This window comes from Zingiber officinale, chromosome 3B (assembly GCF_018446385.1).
Source record: "Zingiber officinale cultivar Zhangliang chromosome 3B, Zo_v1.1, whole genome shotgun sequence".
NCBI classification, from domain to species: Eukaryota; Viridiplantae; Streptophyta; class Magnoliopsida; order Zingiberales; family Zingiberaceae; genus Zingiber; species Zingiber officinale.
Window position 1 is genome coordinate 121,173,724 of NC_055991.1, and position 6,713 is coordinate 121,180,436.

Sequence of the window (6,713 nt, forward strand, 5' to 3'; positions counted from 1 at the left end):
TTTGCTCGTCGGAGTAGAAGCCGGACGCCGCTCGCAACTCGCATGCTCGTGAGCTCCGCGGACCTGCGGGACGAGGGCCGCGCGGCGCTGCTGCTGGCATCGGCCGGAACATCTTTTGCAGCGAGGATGAAGCGGATGCTCATGGTGTTTGGAGGCGAGATGAGAGGCGGCCGTGGCGGTGGCGGCGGTGCATGAAAAGTCGAAGAACATTTGAGCGAGGCGATGGGTGAGGCCGCCTCCCCGTCGACCAACTCTTCGCGTGCTTTTGATCTTCTCCATGGCGTGGATTTCGTTACACTCACACGACTTCCACTTGTATATAAATATCAAATTTGAGGAATACACGTTCTAAAATTACTGCCAGGAATTGATGAAAAGAATTAAGTAAAGATTTAAGAAAAGTTGGGCTACTGTTACGCTCGTGACCATTTTCAATTTCTCTTTGAATTCAAATTTATTCCGGGAAAAAAAATAAAAGGACACTCCAATCTTACTATTTTTTAAATTTTTTATTTATTATCAAAAACATTCTTATTCTATTATAACAATTATAATTTTATAATTATTATAATATTAATATTAATTAATATTGTAGTATTGATAAAAAAAATAAAGTGCTCATTATAGTTATTATAATATAAAATTATTAGTATTTATAATATAATATTAAACAATATCAATTAGAGATAAAATACTAATATATGCTAGTTCAATAAATGGTATGAATCACAGTTTATTCCTTAGTTCTAATTTGAAGCCTATCAATTAATCTTTCTTCATCATCGTTGGTCGGATATATAGTCATCGTCAAAACACAATTATATTTTATTAAAGAAGATTAATATTGTTTGTCTTATCAGTTATCATTAACCATATCAAGTCATGGCACAATTAAGCAACTAGTTTGAAAAGAAATCATATTGGATTTTTTTGTTTTAAACTTTAGTTTGTCCTTTTCAATCAATAATGTATGCCCACGTGTAGACCTACTGTTTTAAATTTTTTTCAGTTTAACGGTAGTGATGTGGAGGAGGATGTGGAGGGCACGTGGTATCAAGATTCGATACGATTAATGAAGACCCTAATTAATTCAAAGTTAAGACGTACGGAATTCAGCTTAGGTTGGCTTAACTCATGGCGAACTCGACTCAAGTTGGATATGTTCTGCCAAGGTCATCTTTCGGTGAAGTTCAATTCGGATTGGTGTAAATTGCGATGAACTTGTACTAAAAAACAACATAAATAACAGTGAAATTTATATCCCATCATTAATCACCATGAAATTGAGTGTTTCGTCATTGATCAACGATGATCAACAATGGAATTACTCGATTCCGTCGTTGGTTCACAACGGGACATCAAGTCCCTGTGGTTAATCCTTCTCCAATTAGCAATTATGAATATACTCCTTATTAACTAATCAAGAGGTCATGTTTAGTCGATGATTAATGACAAAATCGAGTTTCTGTCGTTGATCATCATGGGCCAACGATGGAATACTAGATTTTGTCGTTGACCAACGACAGAATACTCGATTCCGTCATTGGTCGATGACGGCATTGTCGTTTCTGTCATTGGTTGATGATAATATTGAGTTTTCGTCATTGGTCAATGATGATTAACAACGGAATCGGGTATTCCGTCATCGACCAACGATGGAACACTCGATTTCGTCGCTAAAATCAGGCAAAGTTAGGGTTTGCAGCCCGACTTTTCTTTTCACGCGATCTCACCTCTCTCTCTCTCTCTCTCTCTCTCTCTCTCTCTGGTAATTCCGTCTGACAATATCCGAAGTGCTTTTGACTCCGACCCTTCCTCTTCGACGCATCTCCGGCTAGTTCTCGAGTGTCCCTCTGCGTGTCGTAGACGCCGTTGTCCTCAGCCCCATGTTCGACAGCCTCAGCCTCTTCTCCGACCTCCTCAGGTCCAGTCTCCTCAGCTTCGGTAGCCTCATCTCAGTTTTGACCTCCTCAGCTTTGGCGGGCTTAGCTTAGATTCGACAATCACAGCTCCAGCGACCTCATCCTCTTCTTCGACCTCCTCAACTCCGACGGTCTCGCCCTTAGATCTGGCCTAATCTCCAGGGAAGATGTTAGTGTTTTTTCTCTGTGAATTTTTGGTTTAAAATTTTGATTAAGTTTTTGTGATGACTTGATTGTCTGAGCTAACATAATTGTCTTATTTATCAATATTTTTCTATATTGAATAATCTAGTGTGGATAGTATATATTTGGTATATTAATGTAATATTGATGTTCTTCATCTCTAATGAGTTTGGATGATTATTGATAATTTTGTTATCCACGTTAGTAAATTTGGGATTAATTTAATCAATAAATCAAAATTAATTTGATCTACATTAGCAAATTAATTTAATCAATTAATTTAATGAAGCTTAATACAAAGACCAAAATGACTTTCAAAATTAAATTCAAATTATGAGTTATAACTAAACTTAATATGAGTGCAAGCTATTAATATTATTGATATATTATGTTTAATTGCTTTATTTAAGTTTAATTTAAATTGTACAAGTTTAATAATATTTTAAATTTTATTCTCATTAGATAACAATGTATATGAACAAAATTTGGATGTCCAATAAATTAAAAAATAAATTTATCATAGATAAATTTATTGCTGAAGGTGTCAGTTTATGAACTTTACTAAAAGTCATCCAGAATATATGATTGATGCTGAATTATAGTGATCGTATAATCATTGCAAATATAGAAATAAAAATTTCTATGATGAGGATAATGTGAAAGTACATATATGTAAAAATAATTTTATTCTAAATTACTACAACTTATACTGTCATAGAGAGCCTTATTTGTATGAACCAATTAGGTCTTCTGTTGGTTCATCATCTAACACAACTATTGTTCGGGAATCATCAACCAATGATATTGCAATGTAATCAATGGTTTACGATACGATAAATGCAGTTGATTATTTCAATATAGATGAAATACCGACACTTGAATATCAAGAACTATATGAAATGTTAAAGGCTAGTGAAAGAGAAGTGTGGGAAGATATTCCTTTTAGTCATTCCCAACTATCAGATATTGCAAGGTTATTGAACATGACAACTAAAGATCATTTTTCAAAAAGATGTTATTATGACATGTGTCAATTGATATCAGAGTTGCTTTCTGCTGATAACATAATGACTGATAGTTTATACAGTATAAAGAAATTAGTTAGGAATTTAGATTTATCTATAGAGAAAATTGATCGTTATATAAACAACTATATGATATTTTTTAATGAAGACTATGAACTAATTGAAAGCAGAATCTATACTAACAATCGTTATATGCATCATAGTCACATATCAAGGAAGAAGAAAAAAAATATTGAATGAAAAGTTATGTATTACTTCTCATTAACGACTATATTTCAATGCTTGTATGCATCTACCATAAGAGCTTTGTTGAGATATGCCCGGGGCCGACACTAGGGGGGTCGTTAAGATAGCAAATCTATCTTTTTTTTTGTTGGGATATACTCGATGCGGGTGCGTGTTAGAACACATTTAATAAACATGTGCAGTGGAAAATAAAATAATAATTCATAATTATTACATCACACATACCACACGCATACAAGGATACAACATGCCAACATGATCACATAATTAAAATTTTATGGAAAGTAAATTTATGTTAGGTATACCTTACGTATGACCTATAACGAGAAGGACATCAACCGTAACAATATTGTCGAACCTCGTCTCTATTCGTATCCACGTTAAGCTCCTCAAGACAATTTCTTGAGTACAAGCCTCTCCTTCAGAAGTTACTAGCCATGAGCGAAGAAGAGGGTTCAAGAGGAAGAAGAAGAGAAGCACACAAGGGAGAGTTTTTCTCCCTTGTGGTGGTCAAGGCAACAAGAGGGAGAACCCTCTTGTTGGCGGCGGGAGAGAGAGGAGAGGGAGAGGAGGATTGGGTTTCCAAAAGTCAATCAACCAAATAATGAAACTTGTATCTAATTATCTCTCAATTACATCTATATAAAATCCTCATTAATGAGTTGGATTAGAAATCTCAAATCCAACCCATTATCCCTTAACCAAAAATTAGCCCATTAACCTCTTGGTTTGGTTCACAACTAAACCAAGTTGGTTCATGACTAATTTATAATTAAACCAAATATGATTCAACTCTACCATAAGAGATGTAGCTCATTTGCGCTTTCATTATGACAAATATTTTCATATTTATCTTATGTATGGTACAACCAAGCATTTATTTCTTGAACTAAGAATTCTATTCTTTAACTTGTTTTACGTCTTTTAGAGACTCAATAGTGCGTGTGACCCAATAGGTTTTCAGTTTATCTTGGTCATCCATAATTAACTACTTAATTATAGAACGATCATGAGTAACACCTAGTAGTACATTGTGATTCCCAATTAGTTGGAAAATCATAGTTGATCCTAGAACTAATTCTAAACTCTTCAGCAGCTACAATTAGTCGTGCCTTGTTCCTTTCACTCGTCTTATACCCACTTGGTTCAGGACATTGCCTATGTGTCTGTCCCCACTAGACTGATTACGTCACACCTAGCCTAAGTAATACTTCCTCATTCTACAGATTTAAATTACTCATACATGTGTCTAAGAGTCTCACACTTTTAACATATGATGCTTTGGCCAAAGACTTTGAGTAATAATGCTAACGAATGGTCATAGGGTATACGTCTCCTTGCAAGGAGCAGTGAATCCTGTGTGGGCTATCCAAACATCTTCGGGCATTTCGACTTTACCCAATCATCACGGGTCCACACCTCAATGAGGTGCTTGCTTAAGATGTCAAAATATAAGTCTCTATGACCAAAATGACTTCTATAGCTTAAGTCGAAGGAAACTTACACTCGAACTGTAGTAAGAGCTTCACAAACATATCCATATATATAGATAACCATATGAAGTCTTACAGCGAGTCGCTCCAATGAAATAGTTACCATAACTAGTATCCACATTTAACTCTTAACATCCCAATGTCTCCAGCCAGTGAGAAAATAGTTGTTTGACAAACCAAGGAGTATAACTCGTGCTAGTCTTACAGAATTGATGATGTCTGAAAATTTGACGACTTAGAAATTCCAATACGTTCATAATTACACATGTAGAGATAATCACTAGTTGTGATCCAATCACAATTTCTCTTATGATATGAATTGTATTGCAGACATTTAGTAAATGAGTTTAAGACAATCAAATATATAATATGTACTCAAATAGTGAATCTATATTTAGTAAAAACTGTAAGGTGATTGCCTTAGGATATCCCTCAAAATCTAACAAGTTTGCCACATGAGGTGACATTATAAGCATGTGCACGAAGGAGATGTAATGTGTCATCCTTATGACTCCCCTACATGGAAACATATTGATACTATATTTCCCTCATTTGTAATGGATATATGTGAGATTGAAACTTTTCGTAGATAGATTTTAGTCATTTGGGACAATAATATTAATCTTGTCTAGTTATATTAATATTGTACAATTTACTGTCATATATGTGCATGAAAGATGAATTTATATTCTTTATTGTACTTATTCTTGGTCCAACCAATCACAAAGAGAAGATAGATATTTTTTTGCAACATTTGATTGTTGAGCTGAATGAATTATGAAATATAGAGTCAGTAACTTATGATGTTGCAGGTAAAACTAAGTTTACATTGCATGCTATCTTATTATAGACAATCAGTGATTTTCCAACATATTCAATGTTATTGAGATGGAGCACGACTGGTAAATTATCATGCTCACATTGTATAACAGAGTTTGATGTATTTTCATTATCTTGCAGTGAGAATGTATCTTGGTTTGATGTTCACCATAAATTTTTACCAGTTGAACACCTTTTAAGTGAAATAAGAAAAAAATTCTAAAGAATGTTGTAGAAAGAAAATTTCCGCCAATAATCAAGTGAAGAAGTCATTGAACAAATAGACAATTATGAATTTCTATCAGTATCAGTATCTCAGCCTATTTCTAATGAGATAAATAAATACATTATTAGGATGTGTAAATATGATTAGAAGAAAAGGAGTATTTTCTAGGATCTGCCATATTGGAAGTATCTACTCATTCGACATAATTTAGATGTGATGTATGATCTTCGACACTGTGATAAATATGCTTGGAAAAACTAAAGACACTGCAAAATCACATAAGAATTAAAAAAACTAGTCAACAGACCAGAGTTACATCAAAATTAAATAACCAATAAATTTTTAAAGACTTGTTATATATTAGACAAAGATGGTAAGTAAGATTTATGCAATTGGTTGAAAGAAATCAAATTCTCAAATGGGTATGTCTTAAATATGACTCGATGTGTGGATATGAATAGATTAAAGATGTTTGGAATGAAGAGTCATGACTATCACATGTTCATACAAAGACTTATTCCAATAGCTTTCTGTGACCTACTTCCTAATAATGTTTGACAAGAACTTACAGAATTGAATCTATTTTTTAGAGATTTAACAGCGAGGTGTATTATGATGGTCAATATGCTTCGGCTAGAAATAGATATTCCTCTTATACTATGTAAGCTAGAGAGCATATTCCCTCCTAATGTTTTTAATTCAATGGAACATCTACTAGTACATTTACCTTACGTGAGATGAATATGTGGTCCTGTATAGTACAAATGGATGTATCCATTCGAATGTTTTTTTAGGAAAT